General features: G+C 40.0%; 1 pseudogene; it reads right to left on the bottom strand.

Annotated features, from left to right (window-relative positions):
* The window catches only part of LOC114035476, a 33,655-nt pseudogene extending 19,450 nt beyond the window's left edge, over nt 1-14,205 (bottom strand).
* Between the last annotated feature and the right edge of the window lie 10,927 nt (nt 14,206-25,132).

Genomic DNA, 25,132 nt, shown 5'->3' with positions numbered 1-25,132 from the left:
GAAATTAAGCCATTATCAGAGAAATCTACTAGAAAGATTTTCCTCTCAAATTGCTTGCTTTTCTTTTAAATATTTACTGGTTTTCTGTGTCCAAAAATAATTTTACATAATCAAAATTTTCTATTTTATCTCATTTGGTCATGAGTATTTCTTCTACTCACAGTTGCCAAAGGTATTTACTTCCTCGCTCCTCTAATGTGTTTACAATGTGGTATCCTAGATGAGATGTTAGTTTCTCATGTGTTTTCCAGAGAACAAAATGGATCCAGTAGAATATAAGCTCTGTGAGAGCAGAACTTGTTTTTATTTTTGTTTTTATCCCCAGTTATAAAACAGTGTAAATAATAAATGCACATAGTAAGCACTTAATGCTTATTGAATTGAGTTTTCTTTTTAACTATTATTTAGTTTGTTATAACATTATTAGACCTCAAGAATTTATTGAAAGGCTAAAGCAATTGTGAAGAGCCCTAATGACTTAGCCTTATTTATGCAGGTCATTTTCCCGATGATATGCCAAAACCTTATGGACTATTGCCAGGATGTGGAAGATATTTTCTCCATTCTGCCCCATGTAAGCTTCTGGAGGGCAGGTATTGTTTTTTGTGCTTACTATGAACAGGGGAAGGGACCTTACAAAACCCAGTTTGGGAGACAGTAGAATCCAAGTGCTTACCAGGATGTTTGCATGCAATGGTAATGGGTGGAGAGGTAGCTTCTAGAGAAATTTGAGGCGCAGCTCTTGTTGGCCAATGTTATCCTATAGAATTCAGGCTGACAATATCAAGCCCCAGCCTAAGAAGAATACAAAGAGGGAGGTAAAGTCAGCGGCAAGTTTACTGTGGCTGGAAGAGGGCAAGGAAGTGAGGTGTTGACAAGGAAGTATAGTGTCATGGAAAGAAGACTGAACTTGGCCTAAGATCGTTTTCATCCACTTACGAGCTATATATGATTTGGGATAGATCGTTTCTCTCTCTGAGCCTTGGCCTCCTCACCTGTATAGTGGGGATAGCAATACCTGAATTACCTGCATCAAAGAATAGTGAGGATCAACCAGAATAATGTTATGTAGATGTCTTTGTAAATCTTAAAGCAATGTACAGAGTATCCTCAAAAGTTTTCCTTGGGTTTTAAGCTCTAATACTTTTAACAATTTTAAGTTTTAATAGCTTAAATTTGTCCCTGGAGCTTGGCGGACCCTCATAAACAAGGACAAGAAGTGGCTGGAAATCTGAAGGGGGTACCAGTGAGCCAAAATGTAGGCTTGTTGGTGGGAAAAAAGCCACTGAGTTTAAGGGGTATGATGTGCTTTCCAACACCACAGGGAGATAAAAGCAAAAGTGCTCTTTCTCATTTGCTTAGAAGCTTACAATTTTATAGGGAAAAAGAACAAAGCCAGATGGAATAATAATAAAAGTTCACATTTATATAGCTTTTTTGAATTACTACACACTTTCACAGACATTATCCCATTTTAGCCTCACAACAAACCTACGAAGTAGGTAACCAGTATCCTGATTTTACAGACGAGGAAAGTGAGGCTCAAAGAGATTAATTGGCTTGTCTACATAGCTAAATGCTAAACTCCATAAGAGAGTTTACAGTAGGATGCTTATAAAAATGACAGAAAAGTAGAATAGTCAATTAGTAAATAGTTGAAGCAATAGAATACATATAATAATATATTTCTAATTATTTCAAGTACATTTATTGACTTAAACTGAATTAGACAACCTAGTAGAGGCAATGGCATTAAAGGCATTAAAGTAGGGTCTTGGGAGACCTACTTTAATGAATAGGTAAAAGTGAATTATAATTAGCAAATCAACTGATTGCAGAGACTGGCGTTTCTAAAATGCTTTAGGCTGCTTGAAGATAACTGAATCCATGAATTTTTAAAACATTCTTCCTTTTCAATCTTATTTACATTAGATTTCTACACTATTTATGAAGAATGGATTTATTAAGCAGGTCTGAGGTTCTGTCATCCCTTTGGAGTTGTCACAAATTACAGATTAACACAGTGTGAACTAAATGGGACTTCTCTCTGTATTTTCTGAAGGACCAAAGATGATTTTGTCATCAAAACTGGTTGAGTACCATGATGATATTCCACTTGTCTTCCATAACTGAGTCTATATACATTCAAAGATATAGAATTTCATAGTTAGAAGAAACATTATTGACTGTCTAGTAAGATTTGTACCTGAAAAAGAATTTCTTGACCATGGAAACCTGTATGTGGATACTTCAACGGAACTGTGATCTCAGTAATAGACCATTCAGTTTAGGTCCATTGCATTCATCTATTTGTCCTACAGTATGCAAGGTTATTACGGAGGATACAGAAGGAGAAGACCTCATGGTCCCTCCTCTCAAGGAGTTTACAGTTGAGATGGGAAGATATATAATCACAGAGAAAAAAGAACAAAACTAGGTCTTACATGGTTAAGACTACAAATGTGTGGTACAGACCATAACTATGATACAAGTTCAGAATCAGGGAAATTCTTTTTCCTTTACTCAATCAGCTCTCTTGCATGGTAGCAAAAAGAGGAGGGAAGAGGAAGAGCAGGAGTTGGAGGAAAATTAATAGAGTAGTGAAGACATAGAAAGAGAAACAGAAGAATGAAAGCACATATCCTGATGTCAGCATTAAAATGGCGGGAACTCATCTCAGTTTATTTCTTCACTTTGTTGCTCCTTCTGAATCTGTATGAGCCTCTTCCTTCCAGGAGGGTCTGTCGTCATCATCAAAGATGGATGTGTAGTCCTTAGGCAGGCATCTTCATGACTCATTTGCATCCTCTTTGCTATAAAAATTCCATCACCCTGACTTCTAACAATTTTAAAGGAACTCATGCCTGAAATCATTCTACCAATAGTTATGATGCCCCTCCTGGTGAAACAGAATCTGGCAAAATCCTTCTCTGGAAATTCGTACTCATTTTTTGGTGAAATTATAGGCAAAGATAACAATGCTAACAGTAGCAGTAGCAGGAATATCATTAATAAGACTTTACATATTCGTGGTGTTTTATATATTTCAGAGAGACTCCCCACAAAAAATGTTATTTTATCTTTTAGAAAAATCCTGTGAATTACACAGCATTAGTTTTATATCCATTTTACAGATGAGAAAACTTTAGGCCCAGAGAAGCCAAGAAAATTGCTCCAGGGTCACAGCAATTGTAGTGGAAAGAGTGCTTGAAGCCAGAAGACCTGGCTTCCAGTTCCTGCTCTGCCACTTACTAGCTAGCTGTGTGATCTTAGGGGATTCATTAACCACTCTGCCGCCTTCTACTGCTTCATCTTTAAAAAGAATGGAGCTTTGGAGGCAGCTAGGTGGTGCAGTAGATAGAATAATGGCCTTGGAGTCAGGAAGACCTGAGGTCAAATCCAGTCTCAGACCAGACACTTGCCACTTACTAGCTGTGTGACCCTGGGCAAGTCACTTAACCCCAATTGCCTTGCAAAAAAAAAAAAAGAATGGAGCTTATATTTGATGATTTCTAAGGTCTCCTCTGGCTCTGATAGTTCATGATTCTAAGTTATTGGCAGTCATCTTTAATTTTTTTTACAGTACCAATATTGTATAATTCTTATTTTCAAGTCATAAATAAATAAGAATCATAATTGCTCATGTTGACTTTAAATGAATTTCTGAAGGGTGTGAGCAGAAAGCAAAAATTGAAGAAAAATGCTTTTAATAGATGTTGCCATATGATGATGATGATGATGATTGATGATGATGACACTAACTTTTCTATAGTGCATACTATGTGCCAGACACTGCTAAATGCTTTGTAATTATCATCTCATTTGATCTTCAAAATACTCCTGGGAGGTAGATGCTATTATTATCCTCATTTATTATTATCCTCACTTTATAGATGAGGAAACTGAGGCAAACAGGTTGAATGATGTACCCAAGGCCCCATAGCTAGTAAGTATCTGAGGCTGTATTTGAACTCAGGTCTTCCTGACTCCAGGTCTGACACTCTATCCATTATGCCGCCTCCAAACTAAGTAGGATGAAAAGGTTTTCAAAATATAGAGAAATAGCAGAAGAAGTCAGAACCATGTAGGAGCAGAAAGAAGTATGTATCATCTTCAACATCCTATCTGGCATTGGGAGCTGTCTTGAAGATGCTTTCAGTAAGTCTATAGAAGATGAGTCCACATTTCAACACTTTCCTTCAGTTACAGAAAATATCCATCATTTCATTTATCCAAACAATAGTTCTTTGAATATTAAACATAAAAGAACAGTAGTAGAATAGTGACTTGTCCCAAGAATGCTATTGAATACATAGTTGATAAGAATGAGAAATAGTTATAATAATTGACCTGAAAAAAGTTTCCAGTCTCAATTCTTTGACTATTGGGTATTTTTTCTCACTTTTAAAGAGCCTCTTTTAAACAATTCATCATGGCAATTTACACCTGATGCTTCCTCTTCCCTTTAAACACCTTGCTTTATGGTAATGTGCACTCCTCCTTCTCCTCCAGCTCCCACTTCCTCCATTTGTCCTCTCTGTCAGGAAACAGGCTGCGATTGTTTCAGTCCCAAGTTCTCAGCACAGACCAAGCACAACCACCTCCATGATTGGCTTAATTAATGGCATGGAAGCATGTTTTCCAAAGTTGTCCTGGGGACAAGTTTGGCCTTGCTGGCTCTGCAGTTCCTAGGGGTGACATGGCGTTGCCCCAAACTCATCTATCCATGGCTAGTGTTGACCTCTAATCTGCTTTTTCTCCTCCTCCCCTGAACTCTTATAAGCCTTGTCTTTCAGCAAGTGTGAAACAATTTCCTCTTTTCACAGAGGCTCAGTGGCAGGCAGATTAATGAACCTTAACACAACAGAGGCCCGCCTAACAAAAAAAAATGTCTGAAAAGCATTCTGCAGTCCCCTATGACATCGCACCCTGTGAAGGACAATTATAAAAAGACCACAGAGCAACTGGGCTGCCTTCCCTCGCCCACAATTTCTATGGCTCAGAGCCACCCTAAAGAGCCCTAAAAAATGATTATTCTATTACTCCTGGTTTCGCCTACCTCGACTCTCCCTACCTTACATACACACCTAACACGCCACTCCCTGCTGCCTCATTTCCTCAGAATATCAAGGACTGTGACTCTTGATATCTTTAGACATAAATGACATGACAGGGATTGGTTTTCCTTGAAATAAACACAAAGTTTCTGTCTTCTTCTTGTTAGGGCTTTTAATTCAGAGGCTGGGATAGATGGGTGTAGTTTCTGTTTCAGAGAGAATGTCAGAATGAGCAGGACTGACTTAGCTGGGTCAGCTGTACCCCCTAACTCTGGCCAAAGCATCAGGGAAAGGAGGCTGGTTGGTAGTTTTTGGTTTTAGGGAGATGTTTTGGTGGTTGTTGTCCCTCTTTCTCCCCCCACCTTCCCTCCCCAGCCCCCTTCGGTGGAGTTGGCTCAGACTCTCTTAACACACTAGTGTGTGGAACTCTCCCTCAGAATGTGAAACAGATGGTCCAAGTGAGGGACTCAGGGATATTTGCTTTGGAAACGTAGGGCACGGGTGTCTGGGGAGGAATTTTCAGCAGCTGAGGGTCTCGCTGTGTCTGACTAAGTGTCCATACGATGTAGAGAACCCCTGAAGGATTTGGTTGCCAGCTCCTAGACTGCCTGGGAGGGAATGATAGCAGTGAACCCAATGGAGGGATGTTGTTGCTCTGTCGTGTCCCATTTGGGGTTCTCTTGGCAAAGACACTGTAGCGATTTGCCATTTCCTTCTCCAGGTCATTTTACAAGTGAAGAAAGTGAGGCAAACAGGGCTAAGTGACTTGCCCAAGGTCACACAGCTAGGGAAGTATCTGAGAACAGATTTGACTTGAACAGATGAGTCTTCCTGACTTCAGGCCCGGTACTCTAATCACTGCCCCATCTAAGGCTTACAGGGGTTAATTGGCTTTGCCTGAAATATCCGAGCTGATAAATGGTAGAGATGATTCTAAGCACCCCTGATCTTTCTCCTCCACTACTGTGCCTCTCCAGTGCTGTCAGAGTCTCAGCAATGCCTCCAGAGGTCCTTCTGTAGTGCTCTGCACACATATAGTGTTTATTATTATTGTCGATATTAATAAAATAATAATAGCTATTATTTATACAGTACTTTAGGGCTTGCAAAACACTTTACATGTATTATCTCATTTGATAATAAAAGTTAATGACTGACAGGTTGGCTAAGTGCAGTTGTTTATGGATTGTTGTTACTATTGCCGAGAACTGTGACTTTATACACGGGGGGACCACTCAGGGTGGAAACTCCTTCTGCCTTGTCCCACCCTCCCCCGGCTGCCGATTGGCAACTAGTCTGTCACTTAGAGTTAGAAACTTGTCTGTGGTCCTGAGAGATTATACAATTTACAATTGCTCCCACAGCTACTATTTGTCAGAGATGGGACTTGAATTCTGGCCTTCCTCACTGCTAGGTTGGCCTTCTAGCCATTAAACCACACTGCTTCCCCTTATAAATGGCTAAATAGAATATTCAGGTATAGCTACACAAGTGTTGGGTAGTGCAGTTGGTTGAAATCTCAATATTAAATGCAGAAGGCAGTGTGAGACCAGACCCACAAAATCCTTGGGAAAGAGCTCCCCCTGTTTTTTTGAGAAAACACTTTTGTGACCCCTGACAGTCAAAAAGCTTGGAAATTATTCTTCCCTGACTCCCTCCGGGGCCTCTCCTTCTGAGTGAAGGGATCAGCTCTCCAGAGACAAGTCACGTTTTTGCTCTGTGATTTGGATTACGGAGAAAGGATTTTGACATACGAGGACGGTGTCTTCCTAGCCAACTTCCCCTTTGGCTATTATTTCTGGACATGGCCGCATATTTTCACAAATATATAGAGTTATCGCCAGTGTCACAAGTGGAAACGGCCTTCCAGGCCCCAGCAGGGGTGAGTCTTAGTGTCTTGGTGAGGCCAAGGAGAGAGTAGTTTGGACGTCAGGCACTTGCAAGACAGCTACCTTTGCCTTTGGAGAGACTGAGGTGCCCATAGGGCGGGTCAGGTGAAAAACCATCTTAGTTCTTTTCCCTTTGATGATCTCTTACCTATTTAAGGACAATGTTTGTCTATTTCTTGAGTACCTCCTGTTTACAAAGCTCTGTGATTGATGCTGAGCGTATCCGCACATGAATAAGACATGGCTATTCATGTCTTGTAGTTTAGCAGAGAACATATGAAAAGTACAAAATTGAACATAAGACAAGGTAGGTTGTGATGAATATTGTAAGTGTGGTATGAACAGAAAGTGATGGGGGTTAGGGAAGAGGGGAATCACTAGCTCACTAGCAGGGAGCCTTACATGTAATGAAAGCTCAATAAATATTTGTTAAATGAACTAGCAAATTGGGAGGAGGGTGGAAAATCAAGGAAGGCTTTCTGGAGGAGGTAATATTTTGTCTGGGTTTTGAAGCATGGTTAGGATTTTGTAAAAGGGATGTGTGAGTGAGTTAGTGCACGTAAAAGAGACAGAGAAGGACAGAGAGAGGGACAGAAACAGAGAAAGAGAGAGAAAGATACAGAGAGAGACAGAGAGATGGTGGGGGGGATAGGGAGCAGCTCTGGATGAGGTACCATGGGAAAGTGTATTTTGAGCCACTGGGAATCTATTATGAAAGCACTGGGTTCTTTTGTGGGTGGGATCTGAGAGTACAGACTACATTTAAGTTCATGGAATGATGGGGGGCAAGGGATTACCATACATATTCCACATGATTGGAAATTTTGTCTAGGGTCAGCGCTGTCAGTATGCTTTGATACTCTATGAATCTGATATCTCATTGTTGCACATATTCTTTCCAACATTGCAAATAGAAATCCATCCATGTCTCTATATGAGGTCCATCCGATATGCTGTGGGTCTTCCTCTGGGGCTCTTGACATTATGGGTACCATCGTCACACACAGGCTCTTCCTTTGTTATCCCTTCTTTTCCAGTCCATCATGCATTTCTCTGATATCTTTTCCCTTGCCTTTCCCCTCACTTCTCTGGACCTGTGCTTTCATCAGTACAGACAACTCTAGGTGAGAAATTTTCTCTGCCCGTTCAATCACATCTTCTCTGCCACTTACAATCTCTCAGAGAATTGCCTGAGGTGCCAAAAAGTTAAGTGATACGCTGAAGGTCACACAACCAAAATAATCAGAAGTGGGATTTGAACTTGATTCCAAGGCCAGCTCTCTACCCGCTGTACTACACTGCCTCTTTTATTACATTTGTTGGTATTGTGCTACAACATACTTATGCCCACTATAATTGCCTCTCATTTTGACTTCAGATTATGGTTCTCCAATTGTGGTTGTGATGTTCTAGGATGTGCAGCCACAGAGTATCACTAGAGGCATATTGGTATCCAGATTGCCCACCTAAATTAGTCAGTGGGAGCACAAGACCCTTATTTGCATTACGAGTTCCACATCAGGTTCAGAGGTCTTCTTGTCAATAGCATATTGGGGGTAAAAAAGAGAGAAAAAGTAGAAAGCAAAAATAATAGCTCACATTTACGCACCATGGTCAAATTTTTTCAGTCTCTTTTTGTTCATGCACTTATTTGATCCTTCCAACAACCCTGTGAGAGAGTAATCCAAATATCTCCCCATTTTACAGATGAGGAAATGAGGTAATATTTTGTCTGGGTCTTGAAGTATTGCTCTAAATCTGCAACCAATATTGGTGAACATTTGATGATTTTGTACATTACAGATGAAGTGACTTGTCCAAAGTCACACATCTTATTGGTATGAACCAAGCTCTTCCTATTCCAAATTTAACTCTCTTGTCATGGAGCTGTGCTACATATCTATAGGAGTCATATCTAACTGTGAGATTTTCTAGCCACTGGCAGTGTAGTAGAAAGATCTCTGGACCTAAGGGTTAGGCCACCTGGCTTCTAGTGCTGGCTTTGCTACACATTTTCTGGGAGATCCTCAACACAGCACTTCCTCTTTCTAAGGCTCAGTCTTTCCATCTTGTGAAATGAGGGTTTGGACTGAGGGATTTCTAAGGTCCACTCCAGCTCTGTTATTCTGTGATTCCTTCATGGCTCCTTTCATTTCTTTCCAAGTAGTTGAATCTTTATACATTTCTCAGATGAGAGAATTCAATCTTACTTCAATGATGGGGCATCAAGATAAGGAGTTGGATAAGAATCCAGTTTACCTTGCCAACTCTCTTTGCTCAGTGACTCTGCATTGATTTGGAGAATCCTCAGAGTCTAAATTTCTTGAATCCACAAAATGGGAAGAAAATGATGCTAGGACCATTTTCTGGACTGATGGGAAAAGTACTTTCTTTATAGAACAATAATTACAAAGTCCTTTGTAAACCTTGAAGTACTGTATGTTTCTGCTTCTACTACTCTGGAATGATAAAGCCCTTTTCAACTATGATGTCCAAAATGCTCCCTAAAGTCAATGATCCATTTGGGAAAGAGTTTGTATAATAGGCTATCATGAGCTATAAAAGGCTAGACATTTATCGGATGTTTTAAAAAAAATAACATTTGTTGCTGCTAGCTCCTATCAACCAGGAAAAGAAGGCTGGGAACCAAATGCCCCAATACATTTTCATGATCTCGGGTGAAAGGCCTGCAAAGAACAAGAAATCACATTTTTCCATTGGACAAAGGTCATGGAGATGCTTGTAATCTTGCATCTTGGAAAAGGATGATGGCCAGCTTAATTGGGCCAATAGTCTTGGCGGGTGGGAGCAATGGAAAGAAATGTGCCTTATAAGTGAGAAATAGTGTATGAGAGAATAACTAGTGCTCAGGACTGGCAGCACTCCCGGAAATACAAGGACATTTCCAGAGCCAGCAAACCTTCAGTTTAATATTACATAGCTCAATGATTTTAAAAGCCAAATAAGTCTGTAATGTACAAAATCATCAAATGTTCACCAATATTGGTTGCAGATTTAGGGCAATACTTTCTATTTTTCCCATTGGTATTTTGACTTGGCCTCTTCCTACTCACAGAGTTCTATAGACTGGGCACTATAATCTTTTGCATTAGAGGATTGATTTTTTTCTTAACTTCAATAGAGTGAGAAAGGGGTCACTAATGGTATGAAATCTAGCAGAAGGGAGTCCTGACCATGGAATTCCAGTAGAGAGGATGCCTGTTTTATAATCTTGGGGACTGGGATAGGATGGGAAATTTTGCTTACCTTTAAATTGCTATAGCTTACTAGCATTTTAGTTGTTGAACCTAGACTAGGGACACTGAGTGGGGAGCATGATACTATCTAATGCCTTATGATCAGCTGGGACTTCTTTTATAATATATACCCTAATCATTATGATCAGTCGACCTGTTGGTGGACACCTGCTAAAAAAGAACAATTTGGTGACCTGGGCAAACCTTGGCCTGGATGCATAACAAATCATTTCCAAAAGGGAACACACACACACACACACACACACACACACACACTGGATTAATGGATTGGATTTAGTTCTATGATGATGAATCATAGAACTCATGTGCTTCTTCTCCTGGGAAATTTCACACATTTACATGTACTTTACAATTTGTAAAAGGTTTTCCTAGCAGCAGTATATGGGCTTGGTCCCAGATCTTCCTGACTCCAATGCTGACCCTCCCTCCATTGTGCCATGCTGCCTCAGTGTACATTTGTTTGTTTTATTTTGTTTTTACAGATGAAACACCTGAGTCTTAAATAGGTCAAGTACCTCACTTGGGGTCACATGGTTAGAAAGTCAACTCTAACCTAGGACATCTAATTCTAAAAGCAGAGATCCTCCACCTTCATTACACATAAATCTTAGAATATCTTCTTTGGAGTAAATACTGCCTACAGATTCTTCTCTTCTCTAGAAAATATGTTATAGTGAGGAGAACGAAATGATTTATGGTTAATGAACAACAGGGATGTGGTTAGATTGGAATGACTTAGAAACCAACCGAGCAAGTCTCTCCTTTAAAGCTGCATCTGTAATGCAACCTTGGAATTGAAGGTTTTCTTAAAGTTGCATGCAAGTAAAAAAATACCTTTTCTCTCTGTTTCTGTGATGCCAAATAATGGGTTTGGCTGGATGGTTCATCTTTCAGCTGGTTAACTTGGTTTTTGGTAAACAGTCTCAAGTAGAAGGAAAAATCAATCAAATTGGAATATGTTATCATACAGACCAAATAAGGGGTCAAATGATTGAGTTGTTCATTTTTTTAATGTAGATATTTCAGTGCCATGTAGAGCGCTAGCTATACTCTGTGTGATTAGACAACAAGATCAAAAAGGGCATTGACTGGCACATGCTATCTAGCAATGCCAAATGGGAAGATGTGGACATTTCACTTGGGAGATGTACCTAGCAACAAGCAGGTGCTGGGACTGGAAATGAAGAGCCCCAGTCTACAGTTTTCTTTTTGTATTAGACAGGGAGCTAGAAGACAGATTGTATATTATCTAAACTTTATCATTTCCCCTAGCACTTAGTATAACGTTTGTGATTTTGGAAACAGCATGGAGTTGGAAGTCTAAAGAACTAAGGCCTAATCCCAGATCTTTCACTTACTGTATGACCTATAGCCAATCATTTACTGTTTTATGTTCATCAAACCCATTGATAAAATGAAGATCATGCACTTCTTGCCTATCTCTACTTCACTGCAATGTTGGGGGAATACAGTGTGATCATGGATATGAAACATTTTGGAAGTGAAAGGCCAAAAGAAATATGTTATCATACATGGTGTAGTGGATAGGCATGGCTGGTCTAGTAGGAGTCAGGAGGACCTAGATGCAAAGGCCACCCTATTAGTTTCAAGATACTAAGCAAGTCTCACTAAGCCTTATATCTACAAAATGGAGGAGCTGGATTTGATGGTTCCCAAGTTCCTGTTCAGCTCTATGATCCTATCATAAGGTTATTCAAGTTTAACTCCTGTAATGGCTCACTAAATGTGACCAACTCTGCTAGTGTAACAGAAAGAAAACTGGGCTGGTGGTCAGAGGATCCCATCTCTCCTGCTGAGTGGTCTTGAGTAAGTCACTTAACCTATTCTGGCCTCAGTTTCTTCATCTGTTAAAGTGAGGGAATTGAACCAGATGATATATAAGGACCTGTCCATCTCTAAATCTATGATTCTGTGACGTTATATTTCTAGAGCTTGAGAGAATGACTGGAGAACTCATAGTAGTGGTAGATCTATCTCTGCCACCAATCGCCCTTGTGTAACAGTGAAGTGCTGTGTCAATAGTTAGCATAATGGCATCTTATAGTTGGAAGGGACCCCAAAGATAATCTACTTCAATGATTACCAGAAACAAAATTCTACATCTGCAAGTGGTCAGGAAGTTTTTGTGATGGAGAACTCACTGCCTACCATGAGAGGTCATTCTACTTTTTAATGGCTGTAAGAATTAAGATGTTTTTTGCTTATATTGGATGGAAAGCTGACCATTGGTAACCTTCACCCATTGATTTCAGTTCTTCCCTTTGAGGCCAACATGAATTGCGGACTCTGGCTACCCAGGAATTCATGGCCCAGGGATAGGACATCTGTTATCTTGGAACCGAAATAACATGCTTTCAAATAAAAAAGGAAAGTTTTGACATTTCCACGGATGGAGGGGGGAGTAAGGGGAGTTGTCAGAGGGATCTCGGGAGTCTGGTTTGAGATTTGGTTTCTTTAAGCGAGATTGTCATACTCACCAGTAAGCATTAACATTCCACAGGAGAGCAGTGTGGGTAAAACCATCCCAGAGAGCATCAGGATCCAATGATAAGAATAAATTAAAGATTGCTCCATTTTAAGAGGACTTTAAGAACTTAGCAAGTTCAAAAAAGAAAATCAATGTCTTACAGGAGATTTCCATCAATCAATTATGATGAAGAGATGAGGGATTCCTTGGCTTTTTTCACCAAAAGGTTATATTGCTACAGTTTAGGACATTTGTCCCTCAGATATTTTCTTGGAGGAGTAAACAAATTATGTGACTCAAAAGTGGGATTCTTGCCTGGAAATTGGAAAGGCTAATGCCACTGGGGTTGGTGGTGACATCAGGAAAAAAGGGGGATGAGTTACCTCCTTAAATGCAATGGCTCAGTCTGGGGATTGCATCAAGTCATAGAACCATTGGATGATAAGATTTAGATTTGAAAGGCATCTTAGAGACCATCTAGTCTATTTCCCCTCATTTTATAGATGATAAGTCAGAGAGAAGCCTTTTATGGCCCAAGGTGACAGTGGATAGTGGGTCAGAGGTAAGATTTGAACCCTGATCTTGTATGGTTCACTCTGTTTTTTGCCATTTTGTGATTTGATATGGACTGTAACTCTACTTTGCATCTGCTACTCTGCCTGGTTTCAACTCCATGCATGGAACAAGATGTCCCTGTGCTAGGTACTCCCTGGAATCCTCTCCCCCCTTCCTGCCTCCTTTTGTGTGTTATTACCCCCCCATTAGATTATAAGCATCAGGGGTTGTCTTTTTTAAAATTAATTGTATCCCTAGAGTCGAGCACAATGCCTGACACATAGGAGATGCTTAATAAATTTTATTGGATTAAACATTGAAATAAGCTCATGGCTACTTTGCTTTCATCTCCATCAGTTTGACATCAGCAAGATGAGATGATATCCTTTCTTTTTTAATCAGTTACCTTACTCAAAAATAACTCAGGTATGCTACCACTTATCATGTCAGAGACATGGATGGGACCTAATAAGGGGGCATGCATCCAAAAAGCATTTACTATAAAAAGTAGAATGCTATAGTAGATTAGTTTCTCTTTTCTTCTTTTCTTTTCTTTTCTTTCTTTCTTTCTTTTTTTTTTAAATTTGCTTTACTCAACAGAACTTGTTTGTTGCAAGGGAGAGTTCCACTGGGTGGGAAGAGTCATTAGGAAGGGACAACAATGTCAAAAAAAAAAAATAAAACACATCAATAAAACTTTTATAATGGCTAGAAATAGCTTTACCTCCACTGCATATAAAGTACAATGTGGACTATTTACTTAAATGTTATTATTTCTTACATTTTGCCTCCATTTGCTTGATAGATTTAATATTTTGTGAAGGAATAACATTTTCAAAGCTGGTATATTTTTCTGAATACTCAGTGGTGGGGCAACTCAAATCTAGTTCTTCATAAATCCTTGTAGGCCTCCGAGGTCAGTGATGGAGCCTCTTCATGTTCCACTTGAGTCATGTATTTGAAAGTCAAATTTTCTATTCAGCTCTGGTCTTTTCATCAAGAATGCTTGAAAGTCCTCTATTTCACTGAATGACCATTTTTTCCCCTGAAGGATTATACTCAGTTTTGCTGGGTAGGTGATTATTGGTTGTAATCCTATCTCTTTTGCCCTCCGGAATATTATATTACATGCCCTGTGGTCCCTTAATGTAGAAGCTGCTAAATCTTGTGTTATCCTGATTGTGTTTCCACAATACTTGAATTGTTTCTTTCTGGCTACTTGTAATATTTTCTCCTTGACCTGGGAGCTCTGGAATTTGGCTACAATATTCCTAGGAGTTTTCTTTTGGGGATCTCTTTTAGGAGGAGAACGGTGGATTCTTTCAATTTCTATTTTGCCCTCCGGTTCTAAAATATCAGGGAAGTTTTCCTTGATAATTTCTTGAAAGATGATGTCAAGGCTCTTTTTTTGATTATGGCTTTCAGATAGTCCAATAATTTTTAAATTCTCTCTCTTGGATCTGTTTTCCAGGTCAGTTGTTTTTCCAATGAGATATTTCACATTGTTTCTAATTTTTCATTCTTTTGGATTTGTTTTATAATGTCTTCATTTCTCATAAAGTCACTAGCTTCCAATTGCTCTATTCTAATTTTTAAGGAGGTATTTTCTTCAGTAATCTTTTGGAGTTCCTTTTCCATTTGGCCAATTTTGCTTTTTAGGGCATTCTTCTCCTCATTGGGTTTTTGGACCTCTTTTGCCATTTGGGTTAGGTTATTTTTTAAAGTGTTGTTTTCTTCAGTATTTTTTTGGGTCTCCTTTAGCAAGCTATTGACTTGTTTTTCATGATTTTCTTGCATCACTATCATTTCTCTTCCCAGTTTTTCCTCTACTTTTCTTACTTGCTTCTCAAAATTCTTTTTGAGCTCTTTCAAGCCCTGGGATTGATTCATATTTTTCTTGGAGGCTTTGGATGTAGGAGCTTTGACTTTGTTGTCTTCTTCTGGTTGTATGTTTTGATCTTCTTTGTCACCAAAGTAAGATAATATAGTCTGAGTTTTTTTCCTCTGTTTGCTCATGTTTTTGAAAGAGATTAAAAAGGTTTATGCTGTGTTAAAATATAAGCACTTTTGGGGTGGAGTGAAAGCAGTGACTTGCTTGAGCTCTCTCCCAAACCCCTCCAAATACCTGTAAAAAATGACTCTAAACAAATTCTAAAGCAGCAGAACTTGGGTCTGGGTCACAATTCTGAGGGACGGTCCTGGGGCGAGGAGGAGCACTGGTGTGGTGGAGCTTGTTGTGGCGGTGGAGAGGAAACACCTCACCCCTTATCATACCACCTTGGAAGAACTGAAAATTTACTGGTCCCTAGAAGTAGCTCTGAGAACAGCTGTACAAACCCCAGAAGCTTGGGACAGTATATTCTTCACATTGGAAGCAGACTCTTACCTTAACAAAGAGTTTAAAACTCAAGTCATTACCTGGGATCATGAGTAAGCAGTGCAAAAAGAGTCAGACTAGATTCGCTTCTTATTGCCTGGATTTGAATAAATCATAGCTCAAATCTATCTCTCCCTCAACATAACAGCTTTGTTCAGTAAGAGATACTGTGAGTCTTCTAGGTGACTGTCTCCAACTCTACTGTTATAAAGGGATTACCCTATATTATAGAGTACTGAAATTATACTAGGTACTTTCAAAATACCTATTGATCAATAGAGACAACATGTTTTCCTGATACACAGTACGCCTGGGAATCATCCCAGAAGAAAGACAGGGATTCAATAGAAGGACACTTCCTCTAACAATTCCAATTACATTCAGTAGGAGTGGGCTAAATTTAGGGGGAAGGGAATCAGCATTTACATAATGCCTGCAATGTTTCAGGCACTGTGCTAATCACTTCACAGATATCTCATTCGATCCTCATAATAGCGTTTTGAAGTAGATGCTGTTATTAACAACATTTTATGATATTTAATTTCCATGTATCATTCAGTCGTTTCAGTCATGTCTGATGTTTTGTGACCCTGTTTGGGGTTTTCTTGGCAAAGAGTTGAACACAACCGAAACAAACGAACAAACACTAAATGCTAAGTGCTTTTTACAAATATCTCATTTAATTGTTACAAAAACCCTAAGAGGTAGGTGTTATTATGATCACCCCCATTTTACAACTGAGGGAATTGAGGTAAACAGATGTGACTTACCTAGATTCACATAGCTAATAAGTATCTGAGATCTAATTTGAAGTTAAATGCCCCAGCACTCTACCCAATGTGCCACCAGCTGAGTGAATGGATACCTTTCAGAGAATATGTATTCTCTTTCCTGGAGGCCAATATGTTTGATTCAGGGAGTCCATGAATTTCTGTACTGATTCCAAAGCCCTTGCTCTGCCTGATCTCACTGAAATTCTCGTGATGAAATGAAGCTTCCTGGCATGAGATCAAGTTCACACATGTCCTTCCCTTGAATGTTTATGATGGAGTGTGTGTGTTTTTGTATGAGAGACATATAAACACCTGGGAGCATGCACCTGATGTGAGAAATTTCTCCTGCTGTAAAGTACCATGTTGCCAATGGTAGCCAACAGTATGTGAGGGGGAAGTGGAGAATGGACATTAAATATTAATGATGAATATTTTTCTCTCCCTTGGTGATTTCTGTGCAAATGATTCCTGCCTAGCCAACACATGTGTTCATCTCATGCCTTTAGCTCAGGAGAGGAGGTAGGGAGGTGACCTTTGAGAAAATAGCACTGAGAGGTGTTTAGAGTTTCCGCTGGACTTTCAAGTTTCTTTATTGGCTGAATCCACGCCTCCATTTAGATGCTGAGACTCCCCATGCCTAGGAAACATAATTCATTTTAATCACTTATTCTTTCATTCATTCAACAAGAATTTATCAAATGTCTACTAGTTGTCAAGCACTATGGCAGATACTGGAGGAAACAGAAAATTTAAATAAGATATGGTTCCTGCCTTCATGAAATTAACAGTTTAATAAGGGTGATAAGATGCACGGATAAACAATAGCACATAATAATCCAAGCTAAGTATACAACAGTGGTTGAAAAGAAAGTGGTATGTGGCATCTAAAGGGGAAGGCTGTTATCGATAAGGGTGTCCAGGGAAGGCTTCACGGAAAAACATTTTTTGTTGTATTTCCGGTACTTAGCTCAGTGTCTGGAACACAGTAAACACTTATTAAAGGCCAAATTCATTGGCATTTGAGTTGGGCTTTTAAAGAATGGATAGGAATTGGAACTTTTTTTTCCCAGAACATTTATAAACATTGATTGATGGATAGATGGAAGGACATAGGTAAAAATTTCACAGAATAAAGTGGTGTGGGTGGCTCATGATCTGCATTAGTGGGAGGAGAACCCATTAGTAAGAACATGAATCCACAAAAGCAAGAGGAATTCTGCCGGGGAAGAGTAGAAGGACAATCTTTGTCTAGGAAACAGCATGAGTAAAGACATGGAACTGGAAATTTCTTCTGACATACAGTCTAACATCTCCAGCTGCCTGGATGTCTTATAGACATTTTAAACTCAACATGCCAAAACCAAATTCATTCTTTCCCCCCAAACCATTCCCACTGCCTAACTTACTTATTACTGCTGAGAGTACCACCATGCTCCCCTTCACCCAGGTTTGAAACCTAGGTGTCATCCTCAACTAACTCTCACCCCGCAGCCTCATCCCATGCCTGCTCAGTTGTGACATCTCTTGTATACGCCCCCTTCTCTCCTCTGACATTGCTGCTACCCTGGTGGAGGCCTTCACAATTGGACTATTGCAACAGTCTGTTAGTTGGTCTCCCTGCCTTGTCCCTCCCAGCTCCTGTCCATTCTCCACTCAGTTGTTAAATTGATCTTGTACAGTTCTGACCATGGTCCTCACCCTTTGCCCTCATTCAATAAACTCCAATGGTTTTTTTTTATTATATCCAGGATCAAAGGTAAAATTATCTTTTTTACTTTTAAAGTGCTTCATAGTCTGTCCCCTTCCTACCTTTCCAGTCTTCTCAAGATTTACACACACTTCTTCCATGTATGCTGTGATCCAATGACATCGACAAACTTGTGGTTACTCTCACATGATGCTCTATCTCCTGATTTGGCACATTTTACTGACTGGTACCCGTGCCTGGAATAATTTCCCTCTTTGTCTCCACCTCCTCTCTTCCCAGGCTTTAAGTCTCAACTAAAGTCCCCCCTTCTGCAAGAACCCTTCCCCATCCTCCTTAACCTTAATGCTTTCCCTCTGAAACTACCCCTAATTCATCTTTGAATGTATCTTCTATGCACAGAGTTGTTTGTATATTAACTTCCCCATTAGAATGTGAGCCCCGTGGGGGTAGGGATGGTGTTTTTGCCTTTCTGTGTATCCCCAACACATAGTACAGTGCCTAGCACATAGTAGGTGCTTAATAAATATTTATTAATTTGTTAAGGTAAGATTTTTTAAAGATTAGAAGTGAAAAAGAAGAAACAGAAAAACACATAAAGAGGAGAGGATTGGGTAAAAGGGTCAAGGGAAAAAAGTTTTAGCACTGGGGACTTCTAAGCACTTTTGTAGGCTGTTGCAAAAGAGGGGAAATTGATTCTGAAACAGTGGGAAGATATGAGATAGAAGTGAGAGCATAGTTACAGGAATTAGTGTGAGAGAAGACACCTCTATTTTCATAACAAGAGGGAAAAGAGAAGGAGTGAATAATTGTGCTGCAAAGTCTTGAGGAATGGAGGAGCATGACAATGGATAACAATAGTTTCAGTCTTCTTAGTGAAGCAGGATGCAGCCCCCAAATCAAATGTGGGTATTTGTTGATAGAGGGTTCTTGGGTTCAGGGGAGAGGAGAAAAGATTTGGAAAGGTTGTAGGAGAAATGCAATAGGGATACAACAAAGGTTGCACAGAAGTATTGCTTAGCATCAGTAAAGGCCCAGCTGAGGTCCTGTAATAGGAATTTGTAAATGTTGAAATGATGAGCTTGAGCTCATGACTTTCTCCAGCAGCAGTCATAGCCTTGGATTGCAAACAGAGTAACTGGACAAAGGGGATTACCCCTATAAATTCACACCCTAGGAGTGGCAAAAGGTCAGGTAGGAGAGGGGTCCCAGGGTAGTAGTTAGTGAAACAAGAGGCAAAACATGGGGTTACTGGCAAATGAAACCAGAATCGGACAGATGGGATGGCAGAAGGGATAGTTGGAGTAAATGACACTAGTCGTTTTAAAGGCAATGAGTAGGTTTAGTCTTAGAACAAATATTCTTAATCCAGGATCTGTGAATTCATTTAAAACTATTTTGATAACTATATTTCAATATTATTGGTTCATCTTGTAACCCCATGGGTTTTATTTTGTACATTTAAAAACATTATTCTGAGATGCATCCATAGGTTTTACCAGACTGGCAAAGGAGTCCATGACACAAAAAAAGGTCGAAACCCTGTCTGAGAGAGAGAGAGTGGGAGAGGAAGGACAACAAATGTCTATACTCAAATGCCTAAAGTTTAGGCAGCAAGGTAGAACAGAGGTCCTAACTCAAGGAGGGAAATTTGTCTTCAGAGCTATCACTGACACTTGGGATGAAACCCATTACTAGAATATTGGGCTAGATGCACAGATGTGCTAATAATATTTAACAACCAACTTTCTTTTTTTAAAAAAAAGCCTGATATGCTTTTAATCTACATTATTAACATTCTCTCCATTATGTTCTTAAGCTTAGACAGTCAACAGAACAAAAAAATCAAGCCCTGATCAAGCCTTTGCCAATTTCCAAAGTGTAGATGCTTACACTGAAAATTTAACAATTACCTGTCCTCAGCAGTTTAGAACCGGCTCCAGTACCCTGCTGCCTGTATAAGAATACTTCATTCAAGAGAAATAGGATAAATAAAAAGGCAAGAGACGATAGCACAATATATCAAGAAAGTATATTCATGTGAAGAAATCTAGGAAACAGAGGAAAAACATGGTGGAGAGTACTTGCCTGAAAGTCTATGGAGGGTGAAACAGAAGTAATTTTGTTATTAGAATTACCAAAGATCACCTTAACAGGAAGAAGAAATAGATGAAAGAGTTTGGGAAGCGTCACGAACCATAGCTCAGAGGTGTGATGTATTAGTGATGGAGGACTTTAGTTTTCCAGACATCTGCTAGGACTCTTTTTGCCAAAATCAGAATAGATGATAACTTTTTGACTTGCCTTAATGATAATTTTCATCCTTCAAAAGGCACAGGAACCAACAAGGGAAAATTCTATTGTGGATCTGATAATTCTCTCTTACTGGGAGGAGCTGGTTCCTGAGATAGAAATGAAAGGAGCTCCAAAGAGAAGGAATCACTAACTTCTAACTCAGCTTAGTCCCCAACTCTCAGGACCACTTTTGCATTCTGCCCCAAGAGTCCCATTTATGCAGATGATACCTCCACTCCTTGCTCTGATTGGTGAATTCCTCCCTGGAAGCTCCATCTTGAGGAAGCACTCAAATCAGCCATGCTCGCTTTTAACCTAGCTCATTCCTGGACCATCCAGATTACTTTTTCTCCTTGTCCTTGTGTGGGGATTTTCTCTTTCCCCATCCCCTCACTTTCCAACTCTCTTTTACGTGTTGCCTTCTACCATTAGAATGTAGTAAGCTTCTAGAGGGTAGCACAGTGCCTGGCATATAGTGAGCACTTAATAAATTCATTATCTAATTTAATTAAATTCTATTGTTTATGATAGAAGAGAGGAAATCTAGGCATATCTTGACATTCACCCTAGATTTGGTGGAAGCAGATTTAAAAGGGTTCAGAGGAAGCATCTTAGGATCCCATGGAAGTCAGCCCATTAGGGATGAGAGATGCTTGGGAAGGAAATTCCAAAGACAGAAAAGAAAAAAAGATTCCAATAAGGAAGAAAAATAGGAGTTAACTGAAAGGACTAATATGATTGTATAGGGAACTCGCCAACTAAATCAGACTTTAAAAAGATAGAAGCACGGCAGGTAACAGAACGAATATAAGAAAGTGGTGGGATCCTAAAAAGCATGTCAGGCGTGCTTGAGCTCAGCTTTAACTGAGGCTAGCAAAGGGAGCTAAGGACAGCAAAAAAGTTTTTTATTTTTAGCTGTAGTGCAAGAAAAAGGTGGGCCAAAGAATGGATAGGATCTCTGGGTGGGAAGGATAGGATGATGTCACAGAACTGCTCAATTCTGACTTTCCTTATTTTCTATGTCAAAGACATTGTCCTCTGCACTAGAAATGACAGGACGAAAATGGCTAACATGAAGGTGATGCATAAAATCATCATATCTTAACTCTGGAGCCTCAAAGGCCATCTCATCCAACCTTTTTATTTTTTTTTAAATTTTTTTGGAGGTAATCGAGGTTAAGTGACTTGCCCAGGGTCGCAGAGCAGGTAAGTGTCTGAGGCTGGAGTTGAACTCAGGTCTTGCTGATTTCAGGGCCAGTGCTCTATCCATTGTGCCAACTAGCTGCCCCCAACTCAATTATTTTGAAGATGAAAAAACCAAAACCTTGGGAAGTGAGATGACTTGCCCAAAGTCACATAAATAGTATCATAGGTGGAATTTGAACCCAGATCCTTTGACTACAAAACTAGTGCTCTTAAGAGCACCCTTATTTGTCCTTGATGAATTCAAGGACCTGACTCAAACATAGGTTTCCTGACTCCAAGTCTAGCATGCTTTCTATCTCTCCCTTTTGCCTCCGCGTAATTGAGTAGGTGCTCAACAAAATATTCACCGATCGATGGCTATGAATGATAAATGTGAAAGACATCCCCAGGGGGACTCCATTCCAGAGAGCGGCAGGCAGTATTTCCCCATCTCTCATCATTTGCCCAAGTATGAGAAAACTCAACACTCTGAAGAGAATGCCTTTAAGGCTGACTTTTTGAATTTGCCACACTCTTTTACAGGGCCTTGCTAGTCTACATTCATCCCTTCCATGTGAACAGTTAGAGAGCAAAGGCACCGAGGAGTCTATGGCAGAGAGGGGAGAACCCGCCAGCGACTGAACGACAGAAGGAATCTTGCAAACACTGTAGGGCAAAATAACTGACTGAAGCTGAGGGACCACCGGCAAGTAGTATCCCCCATTGTTTACAAGGGGGAAAGAGATTAGCCTACATAACTTTCCCAAAGATGGAAGGTTTGTCCCCTGAGAGAAAATTAGGCAGATTATTCGCCTGCTTAGGGCCAGCAGCCTCAGCTCCTTATAGGGGAAGTTAACATTGTCACAGTTACCAAGGAAGTCACTTGGGTTCTTTGTCTGCCAACATCATCTGAGTCCCAGGAATGCTGTGAACCTACAGAGCATCCCTCCAAATCACCCTGGCCAGGGAAAGCATTCCCCTGCCTCTCTCAGCCCATAGGCTGTCCACATATTCAATTAGGTGATAATGGCAGAGGACCGTAGGTCTCTTGGGAAGTTTGCAAAGGGGCCTGGAAGAAGGAGCTTTTCCTTGTAGGAGAGAATTTAAGCTTTTCTCTCTTTTTAGAAAATTTAACCATATCTCTGCCTTGCATATTCTTAAAGCAGCACATTTTTTTGAGCTCTTATAGTGTGCCAGTCTCTTGTGCTAAGCATCACTACAGGGATACAGAAGCGTACACAGTTTAGCCATAAATCACTTCACCTTGCTGGGGCTCAGTTCCATCTCCAAAGTTGTAGGGATCCCCTGGCCAAAAACTATATGATTTGATGATTCCATGGTGCTTATAGACATCGGGAATCTTACAATCCAATTGATGAGACATGTTTGTTGTTGAGTTGTTTTTCAGTTGTGTCTAACTCTTCATGACCCAATTTGGGGTTTTATTGGGAAAGATACTAAGTGGTTTGCTATTTCTTTCTCCAGCTCACTTTACAGATGAGGAAATGAGGCAAACAAGGTTAAATGACTTGCCCAGGGTCACACAGTTAGTAAGTTTCTGAGACTGGATGAGTCTTCCTGATTCCAATCTGAGTGCTCTATTCATTGCACCTAGCTGTCCATATAAAACAAAAAAGAAGAAAAAATGATTTAGTACTAAGTAATCTTATATAGGCAATGAATATTGCAGGCTGCCAGGGGTGGTATCATTAAGGTGGCAGCAGTCAAAGAAGCCTTCATGGAGGAAGTGGAACTTTGAGCTGAGCCTTGAAGGATGATCAGGAGTCAGATCAGGAGAAACAGTGGAGGAGGGACGAAATCCCAAGCAGGGAGGAAAGTCTGAGCAAAGGCTTGGAGACTGGGTATCTTCGGCAGACATAAAGAGTCACTTTTAACTATGTTTCATTTATACTTTTCTTTGTCACTGATACTCTCCTGTCACATAGTCAGGCTTAGCTGAAAGACTCTGAACTGAAATCAGGCGATGAGGATGATAATGAGCTGTTCCTTCATCACTTACTATTCCCCTCAAAGCACTTAACCCTTTGTCCAAAACATAACATATTTACTAGACTTAGGTATTTGCTTTAGTATGTTATTTAGCATGGATTGCTTTTGTTTGTCTGGGATTCTGAAGACTCATATCTTCTTGCCCAGTTTGAACCATATATCCAGCAAAGAACATAGTTGTTCCAGTAATGTGTCAAGTGCGGTACTAGGTGCTGGTAATACAAAAGCAGAAATTAAAGTCCCTGCCCCCAAGGGGCTTACAATCTACTTAGGAGAAATATTTGCAGAGATAAATTACTACAAAGTCATTTTGGTTTTTTTTTCAGTGTGAACAGTATGAACAATTTTGGGGGCACAGAGAAAGACATGCCTTTCCAGTGAATGGTGCTTCTGTGGAAACGAGTATCAGATACAAGGTCTGAAGGCTTTGATTAGAGGCTGCCTCTTCTGATATTGGGGATCAAAGTTTTAGAGCTCCAAAAGACCTTGGAATTCACCCACTCATTTAATCCTGGAAGAAACTGAGGTCACAAGGGGTTGTGACGCATTCAAAGTTACTCAGTTGCTAAACAGTAGTCAGGAATCAAACCTGGTCTTCTGACTACATCCACTTCTAAGAGCCTCATTTACTTATCAGTAAAATGGGGACGGTAAACAGCCTATCCCACAGAGTTGTTGTGAGGAGCAGATGAGACAACTGGTAAACAATGTTTTCTAACTCTAAAACTATTTATCTATCTACATATGCACACACATGCATATATATGTGCACACATTATGTATACACTAGTATATTCACACAAAGATACATAAATGTATATGTGTATTCACAGACATGTATACATCTAGGTGCAATTGCAAAAGACCTTTACAATTGAACAATAGGTTTTGCAGACAGTGAACCAAAATCAGAGTGATCACTAGCCAGGTGATCACCAGGAGAGATCCATGCTGATGCCAACGTGATCAGAGCCAGGTAGGGATGATGGCTGATACGGGGTTGGGGTTGTCCTCTCAGTTCTATGACATGAGCACCAGAAGAAAGTATCCTGCAGCTAGTGCCCATAGACATCAAAGGTATGGCTTTGCCTGGCATGGTGGCAGGTCTCTCGAGTTCAGAATTTCTGAGTTGCAGGAGGCTAAACCACAATGAGCGTCCTCACTGAGAGCCAGCAGTTTGCCTAAGGAGGGGAGACCTGGCCCAGGTCAGAAATGGAGTAAGTTCAAGTTCCTGTGCCAATCAGAGTAGGATCTGTCCATGAGTGAACCCTATGTGTCCAGCCTGGGCAACATAGGGAGATTCACTCTTAAAAAAAAAAAAAAGATATGTCCTGAATATGAATTCTAGGGAAAGAGGGATGGAATGGGAACCAAGAAATTAGTGTTCAACCTTAGTTCTGATGTGTACTGTTTAACTCAGAAAAGTCATTTGATCTCTGCTTATACTTCTGTAAAATGGGAGTGATTATTATATCCCTTATGAGGATAACTGCAAAATTCTGAGGATTACAGATTTAGAG

This window comes from Vombatus ursinus, unplaced genomic scaffold (assembly GCF_900497805.2).
Source record: "Vombatus ursinus unplaced genomic scaffold, bare-nosed wombat genome assembly UNPS02009205.1, whole genome shotgun sequence".
Taxonomy (NCBI): domain Eukaryota; kingdom Metazoa; phylum Chordata; class Mammalia; order Diprotodontia; family Vombatidae; genus Vombatus; species Vombatus ursinus.
This window is presented reverse-complemented; position numbering and strand designations above follow the sequence as displayed.